The 13,856-nt window shown below is 44.1% G+C and overlaps 1 protein-coding gene across 22 annotated transcripts in view; it reads right to left on the reverse strand.

Annotated features, from left to right (window-relative positions):
• DCSTAMP (dendrocyte expressed seven transmembrane protein) overlaps positions 1-11,876 on the reverse strand; it is a 47,484-nt gene extending 35,608 nt beyond the window's left edge. For 12 of the 22 annotated variants that reach the window (XR_014513749.1, XR_014513750.1, XR_014513751.1 and 9 more), the window contains exons 1-2: positions 11,466-11,640; positions 6,900-6,975 (exon numbers count right to left, since the gene is read on the reverse strand). The gene's annotated coding sequence lies outside the window, so the exon portion shown is untranslated. Of the gene's footprint in view, positions 1-2,730; positions 2,856-6,899; positions 6,976-7,671; positions 8,679-11,212; positions 11,408-11,465; positions 11,641-11,793 lie in introns of those variants that run through there. The other 10 variants (XM_083450614.1, XM_083450612.1, XM_083450611.1 and 7 more) reach the window with 7 other exon arrangements.
• Between the last annotated feature and the right edge of the window lie 1,980 nt (positions 11,877-13,856).

Here is a 13,856-nt window from a genome sequence, read left to right on the forward strand (position 1 = left end):
GGGAAGCAGAACAGAATGTGTTTGCCAGTCTGCACAGTGCTGAATGCTGATTCATACCATGGGAACATTTTTACAATTGTTTTGCAGCTAAATATTAAGATGCCACTACATTCTCCCCAAGTTTTTAATTTTTGCAACGTGCATAATCGTGCACATTATGCTGGCAGCCTAAACCACTAGAGCAGCCTTTCTCAACCTGTGAGTCCCCAGATGTTGTTGAACTACAATTCCCATCACCCCTAGCTAGCAAGGCCAGAGCTCAGGGACGATGGGAGTTGTAGTCCAACAACATCTGGGGACCCACAGGTTGAGAACTGTTGCGCTAGAGAATCAGCATGAGGTGGATGGCATGTTAGGCTGCCACAGCTGTCATTGTGTCTATGTAATATATGTTCTAGCACAGCCTTCTTCAGCCTGATGCCCTGCATATGGGTTGGACTCAATTCCCCATCAGTTCCTGCCTGCAGGGCCAATAGGTGATGGGATTTGTAGTCCAAAACATATGGAGAACAGGAGGTTGGAGATGGATGTTCTGGTAAAGGCTTTCCATGCAGTGCAAACCATCTAAAATCTTTCACTGCAGCTGGAAAATTATATCCTAAATGAGTCTGGGTGAAAGGTCAGACTATGCTGGCTGGAACTGATGCAATTGCAACCTCAGACATTTGGAGGGTGTGACCCCGGGCACGGCAGGCATAGGTAAAGGTACCCCTGCCCATATGGGCCAGTCTTGACAGACTCTAGGGTTGCGCGTCCATCTCACTCAAAGAGGCCGGGGGCCAGCGCTGTCCGAAGACACTTCCGGGTCACGTGGCCAGCGTGACATCGCTGCTCTGGCGAGCCAGAGCCGCACACGGAAACGCCGTTTACCTTCCCGCTAGTAAGCGGTCCCTATTTATCTACTTGCACCCGAGAGTGCTTTCGAACTGCTAGGTTGGCAGGCGCTGGGACCGAACAGCGGGAGCGCACCCCGCCACGGGGATTCGAACCACCGACCTTGCGATCGGCAAGCCCTAGGTGCTGAGGCTTTAACCCACAGCGCCACCTGCGTCCCTACGGCAGGCATAGATGACACTCTAAAACAGTGTTCCACAGACAGTGGTTTTTAAGTTGTATGATACAAGCAGCATTGCCCTGTTTAATAACAATGATACAGAAGAACTAAGCACACACTTTTCTTTAACCCATCTCTGAACTAAGCATGCACTTTAAGAGCAGGACCACCAGATGTAAGCAGCTCAGTGACAGAGCTTTTGTATGCAGAAGGTCTCAGTCAGGTGCAATCCCTGCCATCTCCATGGAGGGCTGGAAGAGGCTCCCTGTCTGAAACCCTGAAAAGCCATCACCAGTCAGTGTAGATAACTCTGGCAAGATGGACCAATGGAATGGCTTGGTATAAGGTAGCTTCCTATGCTCCTAAGCAACCTGGCTAATTAAACCTGTGCTAGCAGCGAGGCTTTCAAGATTGGTGAGAGTGGAGGAGCTGCATGAGCACAAGTCACTGGCTGGGATTGGGAGAGGACGGAAGGGTAGGGATTTAAGGAAGAGCAATATGTAGTCCAAGCAATGAGACAGGTGAATCATTTCGGCAGCTGTGTGCATGTACATCTACAGGAAAGTTTGGGAGTACAAACACTGAAAGGAGAGAGCAGGCTAGTTTTGCACCAAAAAAAATTTAGAATAGTGACTGTACATTCTGCTTCCTATCTCAGGCTCTACAAATACCACAAACTTACTCTTTTTTTGATAATGAAAATTGGGAATGTGGGGATTATGGTTCATCCAGGGGAGGAGGACTGGCCCTCTGGCCCTGCTCCCTGTGGTGACCCATGTGTGTGTGTACGTACGTATGTAGACACTGCAAATTATTCTGAGTTCAGATGAAGATTTGAGGGCAATACATCCTTCTAGGAAGCAGCAGACATGTGAAATGTTAAAGCCCGTGATTATCTCAAAGGGCTTTAAGGCACCTGGAAAAGGCAGCCTGGGCTTCTTTGCAAAGCCCTGCACAGCTGAGCATCCTGCCTGCATCTGCCGCTCTCTCCACCACCCCCCCACTTCCTTTTTTAATGGCGTGCTACATTCGGAGCAATACATAAGCAGAGCCGAAACCTCCGCAGCACACAGCAGCAGCTCCTCCTCATGTGCCTGGGAGTGTGACTGCTGCAAACCGACCCAGAGACAGTCAGATAGCGCTGCACGTGTTAAAAGAAGAGGCCGGCTGTGGGATTTGGAAGCATTGTTGTTAGATAACGGCATTTAAGGCAAGCAAGCAAGCATTGCCAGGGTGTTGTTTTCGCTTTGCAGTGCGTCAGGATTGGCAATAATATCAATTACTCCCCCAGTGCAAAACACAAGCCTCTCCAAGGACAAGAGGGAGAGCCTAACTCCATCATCGCAGTCAGAGCAAGCAGAGCCCTGAAAAGCAGCTGCTCAGAGGGCCAGGCAGGCCAAGGCCCTTTCCAGCTTCTGAGGCACTGAGACGTCAATACCATAAATCCAGACTGTTAACTCCACACCTTTGAAACACAACACCACATCATGTGCCCTAGTCCACAGTGGCATTTATGTGTATTATTATTACCATTCCATTGTGTGGTCACTCCAAAAGGTCACTGGCAACCTCTTCCATTATTCTCACAGCAGCCCTGTAAGGTAGTCTAGGTTAGAGATAGTAGCCAGTCCAGAGCTATTTGGTGACAATTGCAGCTTAGCAGGATTTGAACTTACAGCATTCTGAGCTCTGCATCACACTGGGTGTCAGGCAGGGGCCACATCCTTCTTCTCCACCACTCACTTGTTTTTGCTGATACGTTCATAGCTGCACGAGACCCTAAAGGCCTCATCTTGCTAATCTGCATGTCAAAAAAGAGAAAAAGAAACTTCAGGAAACAACCTATGTTTCCTGGCTGACTGGGGTCTGAAAGCACAATAGCCACTAGCTTAGAGAGACATAGGGGCTGATTTGGTCCACCAATTCCCAGCGTGGACTACTGCCATATAGCCAGCCAGCCTGTCTTCCTTTCCTCTCAGACCTTTTCTGCCTGCTAAAAGGCTAAATCTGTTATGACCACAGCATGGTGACCTGAAAACAGCTGGTTGCTCTGTGTTGATCAACAATCTCCTTGCTAGGGCACTTCTTGATGCCCTGTTTATTGAGCATTCATCCCAATTTGTTTGCAGGCAGATTAGACTACTGTTTAATGAGCTTTTAATCTGATTTATTTGTGGGGAGGCTGGATGACCCTGCAGTTATCCCACACTTTCCCAGTGCATTTTCTTGTAACTTTCCTCACTGTAAAAAGTCTGATCTTTTGGGGAAGTGGGTTTGTTGCACAAGATCTTCCAATGAGCTCTAATTGCTCAACCTGAATTTGACGGTATGCGACTGAATCCCACCCAAAAATAGAGACATTCTGGAAGCAGGTTTCGGGGCAGGTTTTGAAAGGGTCAGCTCAGATCAGCCGGTGAATGCACCACAGCTCTTGTGATGTGCCGTTCTAAAATGTTTATAGAAGCACTTTTACAGTTCTAAACTAATAGAAATGTGCTAAGTGGTGCTTTCAGAGCATTGGAGTAAATGCAGCTGACAGGCTAACCCCGCAGGTAGGGTGAGAGAAGCTTCAAATCTGCAGAACAATTTGCAAGACAAAGTGGGGCAGAGCGGAGCAGCATATAAGCAAAAAAGTATGATTTCTACTTTTTTTATACAGGACATCTTGCTGAGCTTATGCATGCCAGGTTATGTGTGTTGCCACCAACACAACCTTCTTTTACTCTCACTGCAACTATTCTCTTCTCATGGCATTTTGTTTTCCCCATACCTCCCTTCTTTCTCTTCCTCCAACCACGTGTGTACATATGCCTGCCAGTTTAGGATTGTGCTTCATGCATCTGTGGAGTGTGATCCAAGAAAGCTTGTGCCATATAATGCTTCTGACACTCTTAAAGATGCCACAAGAATCTAAATACGGGTTTCTTTTCATCAGTTAACTTGCTCTTTGGCCCAAGAGCTCTCGGAAGAGCAGCAAGGTTCCTCAGTCTCCCATTCCACCAGTGTCTGCCTACCGAAGTGGGTGAGAATCCACAGAAACACCTGCTAGAAGCATAGGTTCCCCAGAAAGGGGCAAAGTCTATAATGTGTAAGTACAGGCTGCCAACTTATGACTGAACCTCACACACCATGGCATGGTGCTGAAGAGAAGCAAAAAGAGACTATGGCAATTCAATGCATTGAATGGGGTAATGCATTTCAGAAGTAATGTCTTAACAGATTGCTTTATTTGTGCATTTAGCAATGACAGAGTACAGCATCAGAAAGACATACAGATTTTATTTGTCCACTGAAGAACCCTAAGGCTGAATTTCACAGCTTTTATACAGGATCTGACTTGGCTGTGGTGAATGCCAGACATATGGTCTGAAACCTTTCAGAGATTTTTGTTAATGTTTGTCCTTCCATAACACAATGGGGGGGGGGACACAAAACAACCAACCCCTCCCCCCCGTCACAAACACCCACGGCAAAAAGGGAAAGGGTAGAGTGGAAGCTCTCTACCATGGAGCTCAAGAAGAAAAGAATCTACCATGTTATCCTTTCTCATACCAACACAAGAGTGGCCAGTTCCACTTTCTGTTGCACACAGATGCCACCAGTGCTGTTGGGCTAAAGATGGTATTATACTGCAGGCAGCTACCAGTTCAGCAGTTAGGTGGCATGAGGACTCAATAGTTTCCACATGGTCCTATAATATCTCAGACTTGAGCCAAGCTTATTTGTTATGAGCAACCAGTTACTCTCAGACTGCTTCTTACTATCCTGCATGCCTGCTCTGCCCTCAGATTAAGAGCTGTGCCAATTTTAAAATGAACAAAAAGCCAGAGACCCAGGTACAGATCCCCCATGTCTTCTGGGTTCCACAGTCTCCCTGTTCCCAGGTCTGGGATGAGAATCACTTCTTTGTATTTGTTTGTGAAGCATCTATCTACTTCCCTAGGCAAAGGCTGAGAAGTCTCGGCTTGTATGTCCCTTGCATCGTTTCAAAAGCAAAACAGCCAGGCTGCAAAAACTGACTAGCTATCAATAATAGACTTGTTTGTTTGCTTCCTGTCTGCCAAGGTGCTGAACATCACAATTATAAGCATTATTATTGTTGTTAATTTAATGCACTAAACTGATGGAAGGAAGCCCACATGGAGGACATTTCAGTCCTCTTCTTTTATTGTCTGTAGGCTTGTAGGATATGCCACAAATTAGATTGCTTGGGGATTATATACTATACCCTGGCCAGTGACTGACACGTAGCAGATTTCCTCCTCCTCCACATTAGCTAATGGACTCTAGTTGTACAACAAGCTGCATAAAAGCCACCTCTGGCATTTCCCCTTTCTCACTCCCCATCTTGTATGGGAACTTGCACTGTAATTGGATGTTACACAAGACGTGCATCTTGTACAGAACTCTGCACACCTATTTCACAGAGGCAGCGTTCCAGCTGTATACAAATGTCAAACGAATGGCTGCAAAATAGGGAAGGCACAATGGCAAATCAAGCTGCTGAAGGTACAAACCAAGTTGAGTAAGAATAAAGCAAGTAAACAGCAGCCTCTCTTTAATTACTTTCAAAAACACTCAGTAGGGGGTGTAGAAGAGGCTTTATCGTTTACGTCTAACGTTTGCTTTAATTTTCTGAAGTCTTTCTCCACAACTGCAACGAAGACAGGCTGCAATCCTAACCACATCTCTTCATTTGCCTCATTTAACTGAATGGGCTTACTCCCGGATAAGTGGGGTTAACATTGCAACTCAAGGGTGGTATTCAACTACTTTTTACTCAGAGTAATGTGACTAATTCGGTCCATTAATTTCAATAGGTCTACTCTGAGTCCTGCAGTTCTGTGCCTGGTTTCCTGGGAGAAACTCCAACTTCACTCAGTGTAACTTACTTTTGAGTAGACATGGTTAGGGCTGTGTAGTAAGGTTGCAATCCTGTGTGTTTTTATCTGGGAACTACCAAGAGGGTTCCCACAGATATTCCTAAAAGCCAAGAGTGTCTTTAGGAAAGAAGGTGGTCTTATTTGGGGCTTAGGGAGCAATCCTGCGCACAAGAAGCTGTTGTAAAGCAAACCAATGTAAATTAAGCCAGCACGAAGCTACACCAGATCCAAACTCCCATTCAGCTCTGCCTAAGCCTGGCAAAGGGAAAATAAGACTTTAAAATAAGTGTTCTATGGCCAGTTGCCAGGTCATGTGACCAAGCTGAACAGGCTTAGGATCCAGACTGAGTATTCACTCTCTGTTCTGGCTTCCGGCGCACACACACCTTTTGTGGATTTACAGGGGCCTCAGATTAGCTAGCTTTGGCTGAACTGAGCTGGGTACAATGGCAATCTTCAGCTGGGCCAAGAGCTGGGAACTTAATGGCAGCTGAGTTGGATACCCGCTGCACACTAAGCTACTCAAACCAGTGGATCTTGCCATAGGATTGCTTCCTAAACCATTTAATGGTTTGGTAATAGATCAGACATTAGTGTTTAAACACTAATGTGAGCTGAGCACCTTGAACTGGGCACCAAACTGGTTGCACCTAGATGTCAGGGTTCTATTTTTAAAAAGAACAATGTAGAGCCCGCAAACTCTGAACTGTGCCCAGTTCTGCACAGTATCTATTTGCCACTCACAAATTTAACTTCCAGAAATCATGGAGAATCCCGAAAAATGCAAGGTATAATAACAAGTAGTTTTCCAGGGTCCAGAAAATCAGCTCTGCCCCAGGTAAAAGAGTGCAGTTAAATCATACATTAAATCTGTCTTTGCCCCCTCAGCATAATAAAGCATTAAAAAGCATGCATATATGCATTAAATATTGTTTCAATTCCAATTAAAAGACCTGGCTTACCTTAAGTATGCCTCTGGTCAGGTGTGATCCTTCTTTCAAACTTCAGGTGGCAGTCTTCCTTAGTACCACATGGAACCTGAATAAGAATTTATTTAGTCTTTGAAAAGTTATCACTGGTGAAGGAAAAGGAAACTAAAGAATTTCTAGGCCACCATCAACTCTGACCCCTGGTGTGCAGCATCCCTCATCATTTCCCCCAATGACCTTACCACAAATTAGGCTAAAAGAAAAGGAACAGCTAAAAATCCCTTTTAAAAGTTCCTGTAGAATCTCTATCAGAATCTGCTGCCTCTTGTTTCAGGTGACTCCCAGCCACCTAATAATTGGCTCGTCTGCTTAATTGGCTCCTGCCCACCTTTCATGGGCAGAATTACCAGTGATCAAGGCTTTGTGCAAAACACTCCAGCTGTGAGTCATTTGCCTTGTTGCCAACATGCTGAACCTAGTGGTTCTGCTTCGTCACTCACCTGAGTTTTGAGTCGTGGCCCCTATTATATAATTTTTCTTTCCCCCTATCCTCTGTATTGCCTCCCTGGAAACAAAGTGGTGAAGTTTTGCCCATTTATAACAGTACCAATGAAACAAAATTAAAAAATTCCTTCCAGTAGCACCTTAGAGACCAACTAAGTTTGTTATTGGTATAAGCTTTTGTGTGCATGCAATAACAAACTTAGTTGGTCTCTAAGGTGCTACTGGAAGGAATTTTTTAATTTTATTTCGACTATGGCAGACCAAGATGGCTACCTACCTGTAACTAGTACCAATGAAATACCTGAAGTCTTCTTGATGCTGGGCTAGATGGACCACTAGGCTGATCCAACAGGCAATTCTTACGTTCTGTTATGGGGCGAGCATCCTATCATCGCCCTTCCTTTGCTAAAGCATCATCTGTTTCTTTCCACTGTATGAACGGGATGAGAGACAATGAGAACTCCTGCAGAGCAGAAACTTGTAATGCGGAACCATGACCATGTCTGGTAGGTGGGGTGTTCTATCCACACTGCATTTTCTGCTCTCAGATGTGTGTCTGACTATGCTTTCCAATGAAAGGAACGTAATATGGATAGGAAGCATCCATAAGCAGACATGAATGTGGTTATGTGGACGACACAAAGGTCTTCTGTGGCCAGATTTCTGTGCACCCTTCTGTCAGTCAGTCTGGATCTCAGGCTGAAAGTAGCAAGCAGAAAGCCCCTAGCTTCCCTTCAGCTTAGTGCCAGACCCTGCTAGCAGGAATGTCTTTCAGCTTGTCAAACCAGAGCTAGGGAGTTCCCTCTGGGTTGCCTTATTTCAGCAAGTCAGTAATATGGCTGTGTAAAGCATTTGCTTTCAGGTAATAAGTTTCAGTTGCCCCAAGCAAGAATCTTCAACGTGAAATGTTTTCAGCCTCAGTAAAACACATTGCTGTCTTTTTGTGCTGTCAGGACAGAGGGCTTAAGAACTCCTGTGGGAAAGGGGTACAGAGAGGCTGCAGGACCATGGTGCTGATAAACTGGTTGACCTGAATGTATTAATGAAGTGCAGGAGTAATGGGAGCAGGTGGGTGTGGCTTGATGAAAATGGCCTCACGGATCAAACTGGATCCCCTGCCATGCCGTGAAGGAAGTTTATTTATAAAAAAAGCTATTGAATATCCATTGGTTTCTGCCTCTAGTCTAGATTGTATGCAGGTCCCCTGCTTTTCTCCCTTAATTACGTATTCATTCATTCACTCATATAAGTTTTTTTGTTAAGCTAAACAATAACTAGACTTGGGGTGATTATATTTGCCTCTTAGTATTTTTTTTTCAGAGGCTAACAATGAATTCAAAATTATATCTATGCCAATCTTTCTTCATATTAAACTTTATTATACTCTGTAGAAATGATAATGAATTTCATTCTTACCAAGTCAATGTGATAAATAGATGCAGCTCAGTGTTTAATATATAGGTCTCTAACCTCGGCCAATAAAGCGAGATGAGCGCTGCAACCCCAGAGTCGGCCACGACTGGACCTAATGGTCAGGGGCCCCTTTACCTTTACCTTTAACCTATCTATAAGGATAGTATTTTTCAGCTTGGAGTTTATATATCTCAAAAGAACAGGCTTTATCTTACAGAATCTCCTGTAGAAGCCTTTGGAGAAAAGGGTTGGTTGATCTTTAAGTATCTACACTAACAACTAATGATATTAATGAATGATTAGTGACATAATTTTAATCTTTAAATGACCAATTTAAGCAATTCGAAGAGAATGTGGTTGTTAAGATAAGAGCTATTGATTCTATATTGATTAGAACACTAGAACAAAAATATGAAAACTGAAATTGAAAGATGATCAGGTTTTACATAAAAATTAATTGTACTGCAGAACTCCAGACAGAACAAAAACAAAAAAGGAGAGGAAATAGATTCTTAAGGAGAAGATTCAATACAAGTGGGATATATCTTTTAAAACAATATTTTGATTTAGGCATAAGTGGTATACAGTTAAACAATGCCAGCTTACATCCATAACTATCAGGATGACTTCATCAGATGACCGCAACAGTCACGTAGAGAAGTTATTAACATTCCTTGTACTGTACTTGAACTAAGTCACTACCTAATTCTTCTTGCGTTTATTGAATTTTGAGCAGGACACTGTAGAATCTGGTTTCTTAATCTAGTCCACAGCCTAAAGCAGAAGACAGACAGGCCCATCCCACAGGCTCATAATCTTCAAACTCTAAGGATCAGGCCACATGAAGCTATATAATCTGTAAACAGGATTCCTGACATTGAAATCAATGTCAGTTACTTCCAGGTAAATGAGATAAGGGTCCTGGCAAGCACCCTTTCTGCTGCATTTACTGATGAAAGAAACCTCTTCAGCAAGACACTTGAAACAGATTTTGCTTCCCTCCCTGCTTAGCATTTAATTCCACAGCACATGCTTATGCTATATTTTTCTTTAATGGCTGCATTCTTTCTGCTTGGAGTCAAGCTGTGTTAGTAGGCATAAACTCAACGTATGAGGCCCGTAAATAATATGCTGGTAAACCCAAATATGTTATTGCAGAAAGAGCTGGTCTGAATGTTCAGAATGATGAAAATTTCAGTTAGGAATCTCAATCATGCTTCTGCATTCCCATTTCTAAGCTGGGCCTTGTGTTTCAGAGGTCATCTGAAGCATGGATTTTGCTGTAATGATTTCCTGCTTTACAATCAGATATTCAGCAGAGCAAATTTTTCACACTTCTGAAAACCCCAGCTTTGATGCACAGACAACACACATATATTATGGGGTGGGAAAGCCCTGGTATGTGAGCCAGAGACAGTGGATGAAACCTGGGTTCTACTCTAGATCCCCTGCTGACCACCAGCTGTTTGATGCTGTACAAAGTGTGCAATTGCCGCTCCTTTCTTTGCAATAACATGGGGAGTGGAACGACTAGGTTGAGAAGTAGATTTGTGTTTCTTGCCAATATGCCCAAAGTCATCCATGAGTTTTGCAAATACGGGCAAGCTGTTTTTCAGGATTCAACTGCATTTTGAGGCTTGAGACTTTGAATAGATGTTAAGCCAGGACTTGAAATGCACATTTGCATTCTTCTGCTGGGGCTTGGTGAGAGGTGTTTCAAAACCCTTTGCTTTTATTTTACAAAAAAAGAAAAAAAAGGTCAGGGGTAAAGGGAAGGTGAAACTGGCGCCTGCCTGTTTCAGTGGGAAATAGTCCTCTGGGTTTGCCTTAGTGAGAGAGATTGTGTGATTGTTTGAAGGGTGCATGGCTGTGTGAGGGCCTGACCACACCCACATTTACTTATACGAACTTAATTCGTTTCAGAGGTCCGTTCTTAACCTGAAACTATTCTTAACCTGAGGTACCACTTTAGCTAATAGGGCCTCCTGTTGCCACCACGCAATTTCTGTTCTCATCCTGAGGTAAAGTTCTTAACCCGAGGCACTATTTCTGGGTTAGCAGAGTCTGTAACCCGAAGCGTCTGTAATCCAAGATACCACTGTATAGACATTTCTATATTCACCTGTTAAATATGTCCTCAGAGCTGTTCAAATTAAAAGCCAGCGAAATATAAAGTACAATCACAATTGTAACGCAACCAATCACTTTTGGATCTGGGCACACCCACTACTTGAGTGCGGCCCCCAACAACTTTCCACAGAAAGTTTTCTGCAGCCCATGACTTCTGGTGAGGTCAAGGTAGCTGAGGGAATCCACTCAAGGTCAATTCCTTAGGTTGGTCCCTCAGTCTCCCTATTAAATTAGACCTAATTTCATTGTATTTGAAGTCGGCTTCTCTTTGGAGGGATCTATACATTCAGTAGTCTTACCACACGATACATTTTTGCCACCCACAGTCACACGGTGCAGTCACTTGATGTTTGATGAGTGTATGGTTGCGATGTCCTCTGTTTAATGATGAGCAGGTCAGAGGAGTTGAACGAGAAATGGTTTTATTACAGAACTGCTTATAGCAGGCCTTCTCTCCTTTAGCTGCCTTCTGCCTCTGCTTCCAGGCCTGCCTGCTGCTTGGGCCTAACTTCCTAAACGACCTATGGGAGGTGCCCTTAAAGGTATACTCACCTTTATCCTTAGCAATGACGACCACAGAACTGCATTGAACCCTTTCGCGTAGTTCATATGGATCCTGCGGCGTGACAAAGGCAAAAATAGGTCAGTTGAAGCTACTAGCTGTGACTCATTGACATCTGGGCATGACAAATTGACAAATGACGCAGCAGAAGTAGGTTGGAAGAACAGGCTTCACGAGGCTGTGTCAGAGCTGCCTCTGCCAATTCCTGTTATTGGGGGAGTTTGTCCCCCCCCCCCCCCCGTTTGTAATTTCAGCTGTTGGCGGCAGCTGCAGAATTCTACTTGTTTTCATGAATTAAATGGCAGCAGAATCACTTACTGCACAGTTAGCCAAGTTCACGCTACTGCAGTGTTATCCAACAAAAAGGAAATGCATGCAAAATCAGACAATTGCTGTCCTAATTGACCAGCACATTAGCTTGTGATGTACAGTGGTGCCTCACAAGATGAAAAGAATCCGTTCCGCGAGTCTCTTCGTCTAGCGGTTTTTTCGTCTTGTGAAGCAACCCTATTAGCGGATTAGCACTATTAGCGGTTTAGCGGCTATTAGCGGCTATTAAAGGCTTAAGGGATTAGCGGATTAGCTGCTAAAAGGCTATTAGCAGCTTAGTGCCTTAGAAAAAGGGGGTGGGGAGCGGAAAAAAATCGCAAGAATCGCAAGACATTTTCGTCTTGCGAAGCAAGCCCATAGAGAAATTCATCCTGCGAAGCGCATTGAAAAACGGAAAACCCTTTCGTCTAGCGGGTTTTCCGTCTTGCGAGGCATTCGTCTTGCGGGGCACCACTGTACTAGAGAGCCGTAAATAAAAAGGTTGCCATTGTCATTGCATATTCGTTACCTGAACACCACAGTTAAGGTGCAGGCCCCCTAACTCACTGAAGGAATGCGTGAGGGGACTTGTCATGTAGACTAGCTCCACTACACTGGCATTCTGCACAGCGGCCACAACTCCCAATGCCTGAGCATTTGGCTGGGGTGAGAGGGTACTCCACACCCATGTCCTGATGTATGTGTGCAGAGCTCCCCTGCTCCCCAGAATGCGCCAGGGACCTTCCTTGCCTGCAGCTCTGGGTATGTACACCTCAGTGTCCCCAAAGCCCTTTCTGATGTGCTCCAAATGCGTGGATGGCAGGAGGGCATGTCTGCTGGGCCTGTCAGTGGCAGGGACTGGGATGGATCTATTTCAATGCAGGCCAAGAGACTCAAACATCAGTTAGCCATCACACCAGTAACACCAAAACCAGTTCCTTCCGTTTCCTCCTGTGCTGCCTTTGGAAATAGGCAGATGGGCCCTCTAGCAGCTATTAACTTTTAACTGTCCTGGTACTGTTATTATTTTATTGTGTTTGTTTCTACAGTGAAAAACTCAATACAATGAAAGTAATAATCAGTTAAAATAATAAAATCAGAATTCAGCTAAATGCACGCTAGAATATGTATTTCAACAGTCTTCTGTAGTTCACCATCTGATTTGAATTGTTGTTGTTGTTATTATGACCAGCAATTCCATACAAGATCAGTGTTTCAAAAATATTCAGTAGCAAAATCCTTGCTGATCTAGCCTATAGATGCCTAAGCAGCATATGTAGCAGTCTGACATAAGAATTCATCTAGGAATACTGCTGAGATGGGGATAGCAGTAACTGCCTGATCAACACACAAATGTGTTGCTCTAGAAGGGTGTTCATTTATGCATGAAACAGTAAGATACTATTTAGCTTCCAGCCTGCTGTATCTGATTGAATAACAATAGGAAGGTTGCTGCTTGCATAGAAGCAAAACAAGGTCACTAAACATGTTCTTAAAACACTTACAACTAAACCCACACTGCCATGACTCTAGGTAGGCTGTATTATGCATGCTGCGTCTAGTCACATGCTGCATTCTCTTCCATCACATTGTGTAAATTTATACACAGAACAGTAAGGCTTTAGCTGATTTGACAGCCATGGAAGTTTTTAATCAGCTCCAAGTTTGTTCTTTGGTTCTCTGTGCATGCTGTTTAGTTATCCCAATTATTGCACAAATATGCTTATTAAGGTTTAGAGCTTTATTAAGCTGTATGTATTAGAAATAATTTGTGAGTTTATTTAATGAGCCTTCCACATCACTGTCATTAGTTCTCTGCAGTTATGTCTGCACTTTAAAGAAACTGCCACGCAACTGCAGAATCACCATCTCATAAATAACACATGCTGATATTTCAAGACTTTAGAGCAGTGTTTCCCAAACTTGGGGTGCCAGCTGTTGTTGGACTACAACTCCCATCATACCTAGCTAGCGGGACCAGTGGTCATGGATGATGGGAATCGTGGTCCAAAAACAGCCCAAAACCCATGCTTGGGAAACACTGCTTTACAGCAACCTTTGAAAAGGTACAG

Source organism: Podarcis tiliguerta (genome assembly GCF_965153285.1).
Source record: "Podarcis tiliguerta genome assembly, chromosome: 7".
In the NCBI taxonomy this organism is placed as follows: domain Eukaryota; kingdom Metazoa; phylum Chordata; class Lepidosauria; order Squamata; family Lacertidae; genus Podarcis; species Podarcis tiliguerta.